Source organism: Stegodyphus dumicola, chromosome 1, assembly GCF_044657685.1.
Source record: "Stegodyphus dumicola isolate Sdum_Otavi_A_Nest chromosome 1, ASM4465768v1".
In the NCBI taxonomy this organism is placed as follows: Eukaryota; Metazoa; Arthropoda; class Arachnida; order Araneae; family Eresidae; genus Stegodyphus; species Stegodyphus dumicola.
The window spans coordinates 139,048,604-139,067,674 of NC_140768.1; the positions used below are offsets into that span (position 1 = coordinate 139,048,604).

General features: G+C 32.6%; 1 protein-coding gene across 4 annotated transcripts in view; it reads right to left on the minus strand.

Moving 5' to 3' along the window:
• LOC118205845 (uncharacterized) overlaps nt 1–19,071 on the minus strand; it is a 93,309-nt gene that overhangs the window by 48,329 nt on the left and 25,909 nt on the right. For 2 of the 4 annotated variants that reach the window (XM_085821360.1, XM_085821357.1), the window contains exon 2: nt 16,339–16,394. The exons of the other annotated variants lie outside the window; for them this stretch is intronic. The gene's annotated coding sequence lies outside the window, so the exon portion shown is untranslated. The remainder of the gene's footprint in view (nt 1–16,338; nt 16,395–19,071) is intronic. 4 annotated transcript variants of the gene reach the window in all.

The window sequence follows — 19,071 nt, forward strand, 5'->3', positions numbered from 1 at the left end:
GTTTTAATGGCGGAGGATGATATGATTCATTCTGCGGTGGAGCAAAGTTTTCAGAGTACATATGCTCTGAGAAATGACGTCATGGATTTAGCGGTGGAGCAAAGTCTTCCAGTAAGAAATTCATCGCGACGTCATGAGGGTTTGTCCGAACATGTTATGCTTACTAAATGACGTCATTGCTTTTGCGGTGGAGAACCTTTTCCAGCTGAGAGAGTTTCTGAAGATCGATAACGTCATGAATGTAGCGGTGGAGCATACCTTTGGTGCAGATTGGGAAAGAAACTCTTCCCCCCGCTCCAGGGAAAATAGAAACTGTTGAAATTGTGCACTTAGCTCTTTGTGACGTCATGAAGGATTTCTTGAATATAGTACATTACTTTGTTCTCCCTTCCTCCAAACATATGTATAAAGGAATAAAAGAATGGCCCCCACCTTTCTCAGCTAGTCCCAGCATGATAGAATAATTAATGTATATTATATAAAAAAATTTTTTTGGAACTGTTTTGAAGAAAAATTACTGATTTGTAAAATATTATATTTTTTTTCGACGTGATAAAGGAATTAAACTCTATTAAGAAGTCCAAGTTAAGTGTGTTGTGTTAATAATAAAAAAGTAAGCAAAAAATCACAAGAAGATATTTCTTTTATTCATATCTTAGAAACAAATTAGGGTTACAAACTTGTTTTGTTCACAATTTCAACCACCTTTTCGAGGATAGTCTCTTTTTGGCTCCTTTAGGTCTAGCACACGCAGTTTTTGTCAGCAGTAAATGCTTGTTTTTTATGAACTCTTCAGGAAAATTGTTTATATTTAGCATTTCTTTCAAACTGTTCGAAGGCAGCAAGCTTTCAAGTTATATTTCTTAACAGAAAATTTATGAGTTGTACAATATTTGAGCCAGGAAACGCGTTACCATCCAGTATCAGTTCTTTGTTCTGCGTCCAAGAAACCTGATGTTGTTTTAAAAAAACTATTATTTTCTCTGCAACTGTTTTCTGTTTGACAGGAACTGTCTTAATGATTTCATTTTCTATATCAAAACGTATCTCATAAGATTGTTCGAGAGGTTCTACTTCAGAAACTTTGACAGCATTTACGTTAGGAAACGTTACATACTTTTGTAAAACCTGTATGTACATCTTTGCCTTTTCTTCATCGTCCATTTTCTTTTTTAAGATATGTTGAATTTGAATATTTGAATCACTCACATGTTCATCCTCAAAATGCTGCATGCGATCCAGGGGGACCAAAGCAAATTTCTTACTATGTTCCATGGATTAACGATGATAAGGCACCTACGGCTGCTGAAATGAGAAGCCGTCGCCTTTTTGAACTACGAGACGTCTTTTCTTAAAAAGAGGTAATTTTTATCAACTAATTTTCTTAAGATTCTTTTAAAAGGAGCGATTCGATTTTTGCTACGTCTATTGATAGGAATGTTTCCTTTTAGAAGATTTAACACACATTCACAAACGGATTTGATGAGATAATTGAGACACTTTTTTAAAATAGCTGATTTTGATCGACTTTTTCCTAAGAGCTTTAGATAATGTACATCTTTCTAATGAGACATTCTGATCGCAAATGAGGTCTTCTTCCTGCATACTTTTTTTTTATAAAGGTTGCAAAACCGGCGGCTTTGGTTAAGGCACAACAGTTAAATCCACGAGAATGATACGAACATATTAATGAAAATTTCTTTTCTAAATTTTCTATTTTAGGGCTTTCTAAACTTATAATGTCTCGAAATAAGAGATTTTCTAATTTTTTTTTTCTTTTCCAAACCTTTCACATATATATCAGAATAAACTGATGATAAGTACTATCAAATAATATGAAGAGTGGTATAAGGTAAAATACCATCATTCCAATTCAAATTATGGCGATTTCTAATCACCCATGTGTCATGCATCTGGCTGCGGTTAGCCAATCAACTGCCTGGTAGAGCACAGTAAGTGAGAGAGACGACAGTTGCATGTTAGCCTCAGAGGAGGCAGGTGGTAGATTATGTTGTAAGAGCAAGGTAGTGCTCCGAGTTTACCAATATGCTTTGAACATTAATTTTTTTACCATTATTCTTTGAACGTTAATTTTTAATAAATGTTTGTTTCGTTTTCCTTATGGTGCCTTATTCATCCGTAAGGTCATTACAGCACGCTCTCGATTTCGAGAACCAGAGCGAACGAAGCCGACTGGATTTTGAGAAAAGGTGAGAAATTTTTGTTGTAACTTTAAGGAAAATTTCTTCTAAATATGTTTAAGGGAGTAGTTAAAAGTGATTTGATTTCGATGTTGAAGGAACTCGGCGAAGAAGCCGATTCTAGTTTAAAAGTTGTAGAATTAAAAAATAAGCTTTTAAGCTCTAAAGAATATTTGAAAGATAAAGATTTTGTTATTGAATTTCTTAATACTACAGTTGAAGGAAGGAAAAAGTCAGAAGAAATTGTGAAACTGCGGTTGATGCAAATCGATAGTAGCAACGAATCTAGTAACAACGTAGAAAATACACTTTCATTAGATAAGCTTTTGAAAGCTGTACAGGCTTTATCGATTTCTGTACCTAAAAAGGGTGAAGCATGGAACTTATTTTTTGATTTCATAGAAAGGGCTTTTAAGCATAAGAACGTACCAAATGAGTTTAAGTCTGAAATTTTAAAGTGATAGGTGATAAATCTTCTAATATTCTAGTATATATTAAAAATGATGATTTGAAAGATTATGAAAAAATTAAATCTTTAATCATTAAGGAATATGAACCATCGCCAATTATATGTTTAGAAAAGTTTCGCCAAGCTCAAAGGTTGACGGGGGAAACTCATTTGCAGTTCGCCTCTCGTTTAAGATCATGTTGGATCCATTATTGTAAAAGTAGAAACGTCCATGATTTTGAGTCTTTAATTAACTTAATAATTTCTGACAAACTTTTTCAAACGTTGGATAGTGATTTAGCGTGCCATGTTGCAGTTCGACAAGGTGAAAGTTGGCTACGTCCAGAAGAACTAGCGAAGGAATGCGACACTTATTTCATCGCAAAAGGTAAATCTTTTGATGACATAAGAGGTGAAAAACGCGCTAATTTTCATGATTCATACAACAAAAACTCTAAATACATTCCACCAGCGCTAAGAAAAGATTCAGTGGTAAATGAACAGAAACATTCGTTCAAACCGCGAGAATGTTACGTGTGTAGTAGCAGTTTACATTTGGCTAACGATTGCCCGAACAGGCGAAATAAATTTAAGAGGTCCAATAAACAGAACGATAATTTCCCGGTCAAACCGAAAGTTAACACTTCAAGTAAACCGAAGGACAATGCGGTTGTTACAAATGTGAATTCTAAACATTTACAAAAACGCGAGTGTTCCGACGGAAAACTTAATTTTTATTCCTTGGAAAAGATTACTATTTACATTGCAGGGAAGCAAGTAGAAGCTATAAAAGATTCAGGTACGGAAATACCAATTTTGAACACTACATTAATTCCTGATTTAAAAATAGAAAGTAAGGGTAAAATCATTTTAAGTTCCGCATTTGGCGACGTCATAGAAGCAACGTTAGCAACTATTCCCATTTATTACAAAAAACCAAACAGTTGTCTATATTCGCGCGTAGAAGCTCTTTTCGCGTTAATAGATAAGCTCAATGTTCAATGTTTAATTACACCAGATGTATGGGATCGCATATTTGAAGACGAGAATGAATCAACAGTCTTCCCTGAAACGAAACCGGAAACTCATAAACAGAAATACCCTAAGGTTGGCGCCGTTGAACTGTCAAATGTAAATCTTTTTTATAGTTCAGTTGCGAATCAGAATGATGAACTACTAAACAGTTATTCGGAATCGAATAAATTTAAGGTCGATCAGAGAAACTGCCAAACGTTAATAAATTCTTTTAAGGACGCAGAATTAGGGAAGAATAATTTCTTTTTACAGGACGAATTATTATTTCATAAAGAAAAAATTTGTGGGGAAAACATACAACAGTTAGTTTTGCCCGAGAATTATCGAAATAAAGTCCTTCAATTAGCTCATGATTCCATATTCGGAAATCATTTAGGTATGAGGAAAACTAAAAGAATTAAGCTTTCATTTTATTGGCCGAACATATCCAAAGATGTAGAAAATTATTGTAGAACATGCGAAAGATGTCAATTAAAAAGTCCGGAAAGACAATCGGATAAAATTCCGATTACTCCTATTGTTCGCGCGCCATATCCCTTTCATACAGTAAAAATAGATATTATTGGTGAAATTTCACCTCCTTCAGGAAGAAAACATAAATATTGTTTGTGTTTGATAGATAATCATTCAAAATGGCCAGAAGTCATACCTTTAAAAGTCTTTCTGCTAAAGCTACTTGTGAGGCTCTTTTGGATATTTTTATGAGAACCGGCATTCCAGAAATAATTTGTAGTGATCAAGGCACTAATTTTACCTCACAGTTAACTCTAGAATTCGAAAAAAGGTTAGGAACTCATCCTCGTTTTTCGACACCTGGTTATCCAGCATCAAACGGCTCAGTGGAAAAATGGAATCGGGTATTTAAACAAATGTTACATCATGTAATTCGCACAGATCCTGTTAATTGGGACAAGCACATACCTTATTTACTTTTTGCGTATCGGGAAGTTCCAAATTGCACTACAGGTGTATCTCCATTTATGCTTATGTACGGTCGTGAAGCTAGAGGTCCCTTAGCTGTGTTAAAATCATCATGGTCCGATGAAATACCATTACCTCTTAATCTGAGTAATTCAGCAGTTGATTATCTACAAGAATTAAAGATAAATTTAGAGAAAGCATCTGAGCTCGCTTCTTTATCTGCCGCGGAAAAACAAGAAGCTTATGCATATTATTTTAACCGTCGCAAAAGTATGAAAGAATTTAAAAATGGTGATCTAGTATATTTACTTATACCAGACTCTAGCAACAAGCTATATGCTAGGTGGACAGGTCCAGGTGAAATTGTTGAAAGAGTAAATCCTCATTCTTACAAAGTTAAATTACCCGATGGGAGTGTGAGGCATGTTCATGTGAACAAAATAAGAAAATTTTATGTTCGAGCACAAACTGTGGGAGTGATATTTGAAGATGATTCGGAGTTTGGGGAAATTCATGCAACTCCAAATAAAGGAGATTGCGCAGTAACTAGAAGGAACATCGAGGTGGATATTAGTCATTTAGAAGGTAACAAACAAAAGGAATTACACGAGCTCTTACTCAAGCAAATCGCGTTATTTTCTGGTGAGATCCAAATAGCCAGCGTTGGTGAACATAGAATTCGGTTGTTACCTGGAGCTGAAAGAAAAAAGCCGTATATCTATAAGATCCCAGAATCTTTGAAACCTGAAGTAGATAAACAGATCGAGGAATTGGAGAGCTTGGGTCTTATTGAGCCAAATGAAGCTGAAATAGCATACCCAGTCGTATGTGTTGCCAAGAAAGACGGAAGTATGCGTTTATGTATTGATTTCAGGTTGTTGAATCAAGTAACCAAGCCTGTTGATTTTCCAATGGAGAATGTGACTGATCTAATCAATAAAATTGGGCACGCGAATGTTATCACCTGTTTAGATGTCTTGAAAGGTTACTGGGAAATACCTTTAGAAGAAGAAAGTCGTGATTTAACATCATTCAAGACACATCGTTCCCAATAGTGATGCCTTTTGGATTAAAAAATGCAGCTTCTACTTTTCAGCGAATGATGAATGATGCCTTAAGAAAACATAGTGATTTTTGCAAAGCATATATTGATGATATTGCTATCTTTTCACCAGATTAGAATTCTCATCTCAAACATTTAGATGCTGTTAAGTGATCTCAGATTTACGGTGAACGTAAAGAAATGTGTTTTTGCACGTTCGGAGATAAAGTATATAATAGGAGCTGGAAGACATCAACCTGATCCTGAAAAATTACAAGCCATCGAAATTATAAAAAGTTCTAAAACAAAGACTGCTCTAAAGAGTGCATTAGGCTTATTCAACTATTATCGTGATTACATAAAGAATTATGCAGAAATAGCTCGCCCATTGACGGAGCTTACGAAAAGGAAAATTCCTGAGATAATTCCATGGACTGATGTTGAGGAATCAGCATTTCAAGAACTGAAACGTCGACTGTGTGAAGCACCAAAACTGTACACTCCAGAACCAGAAAAACCTTACACCATACAGTGTGATGCTAGTTCATATGGTGTTGGTGCTTGCTTGTCACAACGAGACAGCAAAGGCAGTTTGCATCCTATCAGCTTTGTCAGTCAAAAACTTTCGAAGATTCAGCAGAACTGGTTAACTATTGAACGCGAGGCTTATGCCGTTGTGTGGTCATTAAAAAAGTTCGAGTGTTGGGTGTTTGGATCAAATATCGAGCTGATCACAGACCATAATCCCTTATTATATTTGTATAAGTCGGCACCGCATTCAGCCAAATTACAGAGGTGGGCAATGGCACTTCAGCGCTATAATATTCATATTTCTCATTGCCCTGGTGCACAATTGAAAAATGCAGATAGTCTTTCAAGACTAGTTGGTGATTAGAATAGGTGTGAACTAAGTATAAACTAATAAGTTTTAAAACTTTGCATTAGTTATCTTTCTTTTGTTCCGGAATTGTACGAGAGCTACTTTCCATCTGTTTTGAAAAACAAATTACTGGTTTTCATTTAATGTTGCATTATAATATTGTGTTTTGAAATAGTATTGCCTATATGTTTTATTACAGAACTCCGGTATTGTATCAAGTCGTCTGTTCATCTGTTGCGAGATGAATGTTTATTGCACTTATTTTAAAGTATGTTATTATGTCATGCATACATGTTCATATATTTTGAATTAATTTGGTATGTGGAGTACACAATTTAAGTTTGTATTTGTTGGTTCAGTTTTCAGATTCTGCTTCGCTTTGGCGTAGCACAATCTTACCGGGGGGTGTCATGTATCTGGCTGCGGTTAGCCAATCAACTGCCTGGTAGAGCCCAGCAAGTGAGAGAGACGACAGTTGCATGTTAGCCTCAGAGGAGGCAGGTGGTAGATTATGTTGTAAGAGCGAGGTAGTGCTCCGAGTTTACCAATATGCTTTGAACATTAATTTTTTTACCATAATTCTTTGAACGTTAATTTTTAATAAATGTTTGTTTCGTTTTCCTTATGGTGCCTTATTCATCCGTAAGGTCATTACACCATGTAAAGCACTTTTGATGATGGAGCGATAATTTTTCCCACGAATGAGGGGGTAGAAATGACCAACAGGCATGATGTACTTCATGTACGGAGAAAAATGCCAATTCTTTCACAATGTAACATTGAGGCTTCCGTTGGAAGCTTTCGGAGTCAATAACGATTGTAGAAGACATGTTAATTGCGCAACGTCTCAACATTAAGTGACTTAACGAGGCTCGTAAACGTAATGCTCCTCCCCTGGAAATATACCACTGCGCAGACGCAAACTTTCGTTTGTTTCAGGCCGTAAATCTATTAGCAAATAACTGAAAGGAGACAAAGTAGCACCCTGAAAGATTTCTTGAAAGGCCTTCAGTTTTCCTGGGAACATTTGTCTAGCTAAATGCATGGTTTAACTTTTATCTCTAGGATTTTTATATATGACAATGTAATGCGAATTTAAATGGATATTTCGCATCTCCTTGCCTTGATGAAAAACGTTTTGCATTATAAAGATAATTGAGAGTTTTTGGTGGTGGCTTCCTTTTGTGAAAAGCTTACTTAAACGCGTGTCGCTTGCTAACTCAGACATTAAATCATCTATAATAATAAAAGCATTTTGTAATGATTGGTAATTAGAAGGCAGTCCTTCAAATTTTACATTTTTTATTGAAATAAAAAGCGGTTAATAACTTCCATAGCAATAAACTATATTTAACGGCATAGAATTAAACATTTTGTGGTCTATCAATTTCTTAACAAAAACAGTTTTTCCTGAACCCGTAGGACCGCTGATGAGACAAGTAGAAGGATGGACTAACTTAGGCAGTTCCATCTTTTGAATGATAACTACAAATAAATATTTTGATTACACAAAATCTGCGACTTTAAATTGTTGCAGTCTTCGCTGTTATGATTCTTTGTGAATAGCCTCAACACTTTTATAGAACCCTTTATACATAAATATTTTATGTACTAAAAGCGTGTGTTCCCCTTTTTCTTTTATCCAAAGCTCGGACAAACGAAAAGGTTAATAACAGAATAAAAAAAAATGAAATATATATAGAGAAATAAAGGGGGAAAACAACACACATACACATAATAATTCTTTAAAAAACAAAAACGGTTTATTTTCTAAAAAGCATGTTTACACCATATCGTTTTTTGAAGAACTTAATTTAAATTCTCAGATAGTGAGCATTGAAAGTGAATCGCCTGGTAACCATACTGCTGCCGTAAAGGTCGAAAACAAAACTAACATTCGATTACCGAAAATTTGAATTCCTAAATGTTATGGTGATCCTAGTTTATTTTTGGAATTTTATAATTCCTTTGAAAATGCTATTGGTAATAATAATGAGTTAACAAAGGTCGAGAAGTTTACCTATCTTAAATCCTTACTCGCAGGACCTGCTTTAAGTGCAGTATCCGGGTTTGCACTATCTAATGAAAATTATGACGCTTCTATAAGTTTAATTAAAGAAAGATTTGGACGAACAGATTTGGTAATATCTTCGCACATGAATAAACTCTTGAATCTTGAACCGGTTAGAAGTTCGTCCAATGTGAAAGCACTAAGAACACTGTACGATAATGGGATACGATAATTTTGGAGGGAATAGTGATTGAGCCATTAGAGTAATGCATACTTTTCAGGGTAATTTGAACAACATTATATTCCATTAGTCTACCCTGGATGTACCCAAATGAATAAATATATAACCCTTCTTTTCTTAAAGTCCTCAACTTTAGTTCTTTAGCCAAATCAGATCTAATAAATGACCTCTGTGATCCACCATCAATTAAGATTTTTACTATTTGGCTTCTAGTATTATCTGTATCTGAAGAGTAAACAGTGCAAGTTTGTAAATATAACACATTTATCAGCAGTTTCATAAACAGTCTTAGAGTTAAACGACAGGGATGCAACTACATTCTGCTTAGAATCTGATACTGTAACTACTTTCTGTTTAACATCTGAAACTGCTCCCACTTCAGGAACAATATTTCTACAAAATAGCTTATTATGATTAAAACCATTACACAACTCACAAGGTTGAAGTTTCATTTTACATCTGGAAGATACACGGCCTCTCTTAAAACATCTCTAACAACGTCCATGGTATTTTAATATCGCTCATTTTTGCTCATTTGTTTTCTCACATTTTCCTACATCATGCGTATTTTCATTACAATAGAAACAATACGGCTTAGTCACTGTAGCTAACGCCGAAGCAGTAGGAATACTTGCCCCTTTTATGTAATTATTTTTATTCTGCTCAACACCGTAATTTGTGTCTCTTTTCTTTGAGTTTATTATTAAAGTAGAAGCTTCCCGACTCTCAAATTCCAATCTAATGAATTCGAGAAGTTCTATTAGGCTATATTGCAAATGTAAAATGTAAAATTCCAATGTAATTTGTAATGTAAAATGTAAAATTCCAAAATGTAAAATTCCCTCCAAAAACATGTTAGAAATATTAAAATCAGAAAATCTAAAATTAGCCGACGATAAATCAGTCATTGAGAAATTTGAAAAAGAATTGCATTTTACTAATATGTTTGTTATGGAAAACACATCGTGCAAACTTGGGTAATAATTTAGAAAATTCCAAGCGACGTCTAGTATCTTTGGTTAATAAACTAAAAAGTAATGAATGGCTTAGGGCGAATTATGATAGCATAATAAACGAACAGTTAAAAAATGAAATAATTGAAGAGTGCGAAATTGAAAGTTGTGATAGTAGTAAAATGTGTTACATGCCACATTCTCCAGTGGTAAGAAACAATGTAACAAAAACTAAAGTCCGTATCATGTTTGACGCATCTTCGAAGTGTAATGGGGTATCTCTGAACAACTGTTTGATGCCTTTCCCAAATTTGAATCCTTCTGTTTTGGACTTGATATTGCGGTTCAGACAATACAAACATGCGTTCTCAGCAGAGATTGAAAAGGCCTTTCTCCAGATTGGAATCTCTGAAATTGATAGAGATGTATTACGGTTTTTATACTTTGATAATAATTACAAAATGACTCGCGTTCCTTTCGGTGTATCATGTAACCCTTTCATTCTGGCGTGCACTATAAAAAAGCATATAAAGATAATAGAGTTAGACAATCCAGATATTTTTGGGATGTTGAACTGTTCGATCTACGTAGATGATGTTTTCTACGGTGCAGATTCTGTGGAACAGGCTTTTAAGTTAAGTACTGGAGCCTATTGCGGAATGAATTTGCGTCAGTTTAATACAAATTTCGAGAAACTAAAGAAACTTTGGGATGATTGTGGAATAATTAAATCAGAAAATGAACTAAATAATTCTTTAAAAGTATTAGGGCTTAACTGATGTACGAGTAAAGATGTAATTTCCTTGAACATAGACAACTTGTGCGAAACATTAAATAGTTGTAGAAAAACCACAAAAATAAATATATTAAAGGTGACTGCTACTATTTTCGATCCAGTAGGTTTCTTGGCGCCATTTGTATTACATGCAAAATTGATAAAACCTTTGGCAATTGGGTTTAGAATTTGACGATGAAGTTTCAACTGATAGTAAGCAGTTGTGGTCCGAGTGGAGCGGTGAAATCGAAAAATTAAACAAATTTGAAATTTCTCGAGAATTTTTCCCCGGCAATTTGAATCAAAATAAGGATATCGAATTTCATTTATTTTGTGATGCATCTATTAAAGCGTATGGTTCAGTTGCATATTTTAGGTCAGTTGAAGAAGGACAGGTAGCATTCATTATGGCAAAATCTAGAATTGCGCAGATAAAACAAAAACTCACACTTCCAAGGTTGGAGTTGCTAGGAGCATTAACATCAGCAAGACTTGCTAAACATTTAAAAGAGCTGTTTTCAATTCATGAAGAAAATATTTATCTGTGGACTGACAGTATGATAGTAGTTCACTGGATTCATAGTGCTCCTGAACGATGGAAAATGTTTGTAAAAAAGTCGAGTATCTGAAATGCAATCATTAACTTGCCCAAATAACTGGAGACATTGTAATGGGAAGTCCAATCCAGCGGACATTTTATCTCAAGGATGTTCAGCCGAATATTTGTTGTCTTCAAGATTATGGCAGTCTGGGCCAAACTGGTTAGTTGAATCAGTGAGTGCTTGGCCTAGTAAATTTATCGTGACAACGAAGTTTTCTGATGCTGAATTAGAGCGGAAAAAGTGTATAAATGATACGACAATACTACCGTCTATTGCAGAAAAATCTAATTCTCTGTTGAATCTTGAAAATTATAGTAAATTAATTAGAGCCATTAGAGTAACTGCATGGATATTTAGGTTTATTTACAATCTGAAAAATAAAACTGACAAGAAAACCGGACCCTTGATAGCAGAACTTTTTGCCGCAGAATTATATTTGATAAAATATAATTCTGCGGTTCAATATGAAAATTTTTCTGATGAAATAATTAGTTTAAAGTCTGAACAGTTGATTTCAAAAAACTCAAACATTTATGAACTAAATCCTTTTCTAAATGAGGAAAGAGTTTTGTTAGTAGGAGGAAGACTACAAAAATCAACTTTAAGTTTTCATGAAAAGCATCCTATAATTATTCCTTCAGAAACTCATTTTACAGATCTTCTAGTACGTGATGCACATGAACGAGTTCTTCATACAGCTGTAGCTAGTACTCTCATGTTCCTCCGTTAAAAGTATTTGATAATTAGATCTAGATAAAATGTGAAACGTGTTATAAGAAACTGTGTACTGTGTCAGCGGTATAACTCACGACCGATGCGACAAGTCTTAGCACCATTACCTCTATCTAAATTTAGAGTGCTAAGAGTATTAATATTGTGTGATTGTATTTTCCTTCCTGAAAACGTAATCTTAATGCTACTAATGTTGTATCTATTTTATTTATTTGCTATTTAAAGTACTGTATATTTAATATTTAAAGAAAAGTATATATTAAAAAATTTTAAAGTTGTATAAGTGTATTTAAAGTTTTAATTTAATTCTGAAAAACAAAAAGACAGGTTTCTTGTAATAATTCTAGTATTTTAGTTGAATTATGATAATCTTGATTTTGAAATCATTTGTTTAATATTATCTTGAGTTATATAAATTCTTGATTTAAATCTTGATGCTTGAACAGGAATGTTATAACAATAATTCTTGATGAAATTTATTTGAAAATTCACTTGATATTCTTGAAACATATGGTAAGTTTTACATGTTCTTGATATTTATGTGACATTTCTTTATTACAAAACTTGAATTTGTATTGAAATGCATAATGATTCTTGAAAATAATTCTTGAAAATGTTCATGTCACTGATAATCTTGATTGTTTTGAACTACAGTTCAGTCGGGTCCAGTGTGTAAGAAATTTTATCTAGAAATATATTTTAATCGCCAAAGAGGGCGTAAGTCTTTCATGATGTATATATACTTCTTGGTCTTGGTTCTGGCACCGCCAGTTGAATGTGTGTTAGACGTGAATAAACTTGGCAGTTTAGAAACCTGATTCGTAGTGTTTCATGTACACCATTTTTACAGTTTTGCTAATAAACGTACAGTTTACCGCATAATTCTATCGATCTTTGTTGTAGAGATATTTAATTTTGAAATCAAGGCTTATTCGCTCATCACCCTATATGTAAAGTATAAAAAATACGATGGCTTTTCTCTACACCAACAGGCAACCTCTAATTAACTTTCCGTAATTTCAGGATCTTCTCCCTAGAGCAGTACTTTCGAGAACATTCTGGCATGTTATGTAATCGCTGCTATAAATGACGACATTTTTCAACAGATTGCTTTTCTCCTACTGCAGCTTAAGAACTTTTTGCTGCCGCTCTTCCAGTCTGTCTTTCTTTGTTTGAATAGTATGACGCCGTAAATTTAAATTTAATGGTATTCAGTCTAAATTACTATCGCATATGTAATCTTGAACAATTTAAAAGGATAATGATTTACCATTTGAATTGAATAAAGATGTGGAAACAAACCAGTTAACCTCTTCTGTGTCATTTCATGCCAAGCTTTATGTGTGTGCTCGACTGCCAAAATGTGACGTATATATATGTGTGTGTGTGTAATATGAAAGTTTATGTCCAGCAATAAAAATTATATTATTAATTATATTAACTTGGAGTAAGCTGCGATGGATTGACAATGGTTCTTATAACTTGGAAAGACTTTAGTGCGTAATTAGAAAGATGAGACTCGAAAACGAGATTTGCAGAGAGACGTGGCCGAATTGAATATAATTTTTATTGCTGGACACAAACTAATTATTGAAAATATATTTTTCGTCGCACATGATCATGGGCCCAATCAGCACCCTACTATTTTATACACATTTTATAAAATCAAAGGGAACGAAGGAAGAAAGCAAAGGAAACAAAGTAGCGTCTTGACTGCAAGAGAGCTGTAGCGAAAGTGCGTAATATAGAAGCACACCAAGAGAAGGTTTAGGTTTAGGTTAGAAAGGTTTCAGTTTTCAAATTTTATTTCAAGTTCTGAATTATCTACGTTATCAGCGTTCAGCAAAAAAATGGTGCAGTCCAGAAAAGTTAGTGCTACTTTTAGAATACAGAGAGGAAATACCCAAAATTGAGAAATTTAAGAGGCTATTTCTAAATTAAATGATAAAGATGATTTGCTTGGTAAACCCTTAAATTAAAGAGGATGTCCTTCCATTGGATCACCTCCCACTGTGAGATTGAGGGAAATGAGAGGGCTCATTATATTGCCAAGAAGGGATCTTCCGTTCTTCAGAAACCCCTTGTGAAATTGCGATTCCTTTCAGCTAATTTGGAAATAGCTAGAATTTCTGAATGCTTTCTTCATGATACAGCTTTGCATTTTTCGAAAGGCAGACCTTGGAATGTACTCTTTTCTGTACAACAACGTGTTCCTGACTCACCTCGTGCGGCTGCAGTTGCAACTTTTAGAATGCTAACCAGGTACGATTGCCTCCGTGCTCAATTTTTTTCTTTTCAACATTGCGGATTCTACTACGTATTTTTCTTCGTATAACTGAACAAGATATGTTTGCTTTACATTTGGGCACTCGCTAAAGTGCGTTAGGCAAATTAAATATCTTGGAGTTATGATTGATGATCAACTTTCTTTCTTGCCTCATTTGAAGATGATTAAACTTCATTGTGCTACAATTTTGAATAAACTTTACGCTATTAAAGGACTTAGTAGTGATATTAAGAAGATCTTTTATAAAAGAAGTATTGAGAGAAAGATTCTGTATGCCTGTCCTGCATGGTACAGAAATAATGTGAGATTTAATAATCTGTTGATTCAGATTCAAAGATTAGCTATGCTAAGCATTACAAAGTGTTTTAGAACGGTCTCTAGTGCGTGCTTATTTACTTTAAGTGGCTGTGAGCCCATTTACTTGATTGCACAAAGAGAATGTATTCTTTTTAACTTAAAGAATGGTAAAAGTATTGAAATTGATATTGATTTTGAATTTTTTGAAGAAATAAATAATGTTGAAAAATTAAGTTTAAAAAATGTTAAGCATCCTGCATTATATTCAAATCTGGATTGGGATAAGAAAGTACCTTCGGGTGAAGGCTTTGAAATTTTTACTGATGGTTCTAAGATTGCAGGAAAAATTGGATGTTATTTTGTTGCTTTCTCAAGTGGAGAAATAAGTACTGTTCAAAAATTTCGTTTAAGTAATAATTCTTCAGTTTTTCAAGCGGAAGTTTACGCTATTTTAAAGTCCTTGGAATGGCTTTTGAGAAAGAATTCTCAAGAAGTTAATATTTATTCAGATAGCCAAAGTGAAATTCAAGCTATTGCCGCCTCTAAGATTTATACGGATTTGGTTCTTAGAACATTTAATTTATATTTGGAAGTTTCTAAGAAAAGAAATATTTATTTTCATTGGATTCGTGGACATATTGGTCCTTCAGGGAATGAACTCGCAGATTTTTACGCAAAGCAAGCCTCTAAAAAAGAGGTTATAGATGACTTTCTTCCAACGTCGACTGTTTCGTTTAAAAATTCTTTAAGGATTAAAATTATACAAGTTTGGCAATCCTATTGGGACAAAGAATTGAAAGGTAGATTTACCTATAAGTTCTTAAAAGAAGTTAACACAAAGGAAATTTTTGGAAATAGTTATCTGAATCAATTTCTTACTAATCATGCTCATGTTCCGTATTACTATAATAGATTTAATATTAAATCTATTATGTGTCAATGTGGATCTAGAGAAGCAGATGTGGAACATGTACTTAATTGTGCTTTGTTAAAGGATAGATGGTGTAGATTTATACCAAAATTGAGGTTTGAATCGGATGTTGTTAAAATATATATGGACGAAAAATCAAGAAAAGGAGTACAAGATGTTATGAAAAATATTACAGAAACAGAAGAAGATTTGTTTTTAAGTTCTCAGTAAAGTTAACGAATAAGAAAAAGTCTTTTGTTAAAAATGTATTAAAAAAATTATTATAACACAATCTTCTTAAAAACATTATGTAACATTGTAAAAATTGTAAAAATTATATATAATTACAATTGAGATATGTAATTTAATGTTTGTACTCTTATCTTAGATGGATTGATGTTTGTATTATAAAAGTTCATTGAGATAATGAAAAAATTTTCATGTAATATTGTATTTAAGTTTTGTTTTATTTATATTGTATTGTTAAGAGTAATCAAGAAGATTGTAATTTGTTTATGTAAAATTGTTTTCAATAAAGATATTTGTTGGCGGTGCCAACTTGTCTTTTATTCAGGGACGAGTACAGTATGGTGGTTGCATTAAAAAATGAGTAGTTCCATTAATCCCTGTATATACCGCAAGGTTCGCAGGAGTTATTAACCAGTCTTACATTTGGGATATTGCCGCGCACTATCTGCTTTTTCCTGTTGTGTGGTGAGATATCGGCCCAGGCAGCACGTTTTTAAAAATATACGTACAAAATATATATAAAATAATTTTGGTGAAATAAGGGTATGGTACTTTTTGCACGTTACTTTTACGAAATTTATACGAATAAAAAAGGCTGAAGATATTGTTGACTCTTTACCGTTATTTTTATCCAAAATTATACGTATCTGAATGTACTGAAAAAAAACTACAGCTTTTATGGTATATTTCATTCGTCACTTTTACGAATATTATATGAATTCGAATGTATTGAAAAAAAAAAAAAACTACTGACCTTATGGTCTACTTCATTCATCACTTTTCATATTCAATTCACATATTATACGAATTCTAAAAAGAGTGAAAATGAAGTTTATTAATTCAAAATATTTACTGTATTTCTGGCATTTAACTTTTGTGTTTAGATATAATTTTAGATGTTGTATATAAGATAAATATTTAGATAATTTTGAATTTGCATAATTTTCTCAAACTATTAATTTTTTTATGAAATAATAAGTTACATTGTAAAAGGAAACTTTCTAAAAATGTCTCGATAAAGCATTTTTTTTTTGTAGAGGTCAACTTTTAGCACTGATCTAATATATTTATAAAATTTAAAACCGAGAATGATAACAATAATAGTATATTACAATGCATTGCAAGATCGACTGATAAATGTAAATGTTTTACATATCATAATTATGTCTGTAACTATATGCCGAAAAATTTTAAAACAAAAGTTACTCGATTAACTTGTAGATGCTAATTAATAATATTTTCATTCACATGTTTTTGATAGACTTAATTTTAACAAAAGGAAATATATATATATATATGCATATTATCTGAAGATATAAATGCCATATTTGGAGCATTAAACATTAATACTCAAGGAACGTAAGCAAAAAAATTCAACTTCGTAATTTTTTGAAAATGTAAGATTTCTTCAATATCTCTCCTGGTCTATATTTAACAATTTAAAAATTTGGCATATTCATTAAAATAATCTAAATACACGATGTTTCGTTTTGCGCTACAATCGTTTAGTGAATTCGATAATTTACTGCATTTTAGTTTAAACAGTTATTTACTAAATTCAGTTTTGCAAAATAACACTTTAAATAAATTATTTCTTTTTTCGAAGGACATCTTCTCATACCATGTAAATGAACGGTAGCATTAATCGATTTAAAATAGAGAATTCAGGTTTACGAAATTTATTGCATATTTTGTAGTCACTTTGAAATGAAATATGAAATATTAAAAGTGATTTTAGCCTTTAAGTGTAACTTTTTTAATAGATTATTTTTTTTCCCCATTTACTAGAGCATTTTAACTTTCCAGCGCTACATATACGTTCCATTTTGCCGTACATACCTAAAAGGCGGATATGTAAAAATGTGACATAAAAATGACATTTTCACTTTTAATCATAAAACGCAAAAAATTTTCCATAGATTTATGTAAAAAATATGAGATTAAATACGTATATTTTACGAAAAATGCGGTAAAAAGATAATTGAAGATTTATGCAAATTTTTACCAAAAGTGTGCATTTATACACAGTAAAGAGGAGAGGACATCGAACTAAATTTTTACCAAAACCACTCGCATATGCAAAGAAAATATAGGAAAGATTGGAGATGGTACGTATATGCGATAAATTTACATAAATTTTTACTAAAAATATACGTAAATCCCTGAAATTTAAGTATTTCATACGTAAAAGTTAAGAATGAACTGCAATCTTTCGCATAAATATACCTAAATTTTACGTAAATCTTACGTATATTATAACATAAAAATATACGTAAATATTTACTATTCTTTCCTGGACACTTTTTACAATATTTTGACGTTCAGCTTGACCATTTTCTATACGAAGGGACATTCGTAAATTGCACTTATTTTTCTCATGCAATTTACGAATGCATGCTGCCTCGGGGAGAGCCCGTTGTCTAATGAACTACTGCCCAAACAACAGGCATTTGATAAATAATTAAACCTCTTAAATTAAATAATAAAATTAAAATTTAGTGATGCTAGTACTCATTTCCCTTCTTTGCCCACTAGCAAGTATTCTGAAAATGGCCATGTCGATGCAAAATACTGTATTAAATAATGTTTATGACGTCCCGCATAAAAACAGTTGCAAAAAATGGTCTCTAATTCCTTAGTCAAATTTTTCAGGAATTGTAGACTGGCTTTAACATTCAGCATTTAAAGATATTTCTTATCGGCCCCATGCTTGTATTTTAAGCATTGTTTGTCTTCAGTCAAGTATAGTGAGATAATTTTGCTAAATTTGTATGCCCCATATTCATAGAAGCTTTAAAGTTACGGTTATATATTTGAAACAGTATTATCTGTAAATATCAACAAAGTAAAGGAAAGACGCACTTTATATATATCAATATCAATATATGTGATATATTGCTTTCGAATGAGACATCATTCAAACGCAGACAGAATTGCTTTCGAATGATGTTGAAACTATTTTCTTTGCATTTCCGTTTCGATAAATTGAAATCTAGTGATCCTCAAATCCTTATCTAAGATTATTTTGTCACAATAAGTTTAAATGCATATTTCATCCCATATATTTTTATTTAAAATGAAGCCAATATCATCTATATGGCGGGTCACATTTTAAATCTACGTTTTAAATCATTTTCAGAAAAATAGCCTCTTGCGCTCCTAGCCGTCTTAAACTAATAATTATAAAAAAGTATGCGTAATGATTTTATTGAGCTAGTGTAATTTCATAAAAATGTTTAATGCTTTCAATAAGGCATCTCATGTTTTAAATTCTTTTCATTTGTATCAATAAAATTAAAAAGTAGAAAAAATAGTCTGAAGAACTGCGTGTACTGCTTTTAAATCGCTTGATCCTTAATTAGTGACAGACACATAAACTTTAAAAATTAAATAATTTATGCTTTGCCGAATGGCAACACATTGGCTCTTGGAATATAACAATATTTTATAGTAGGCAGTGGCAACACATTACTTTTTAATAATCGAT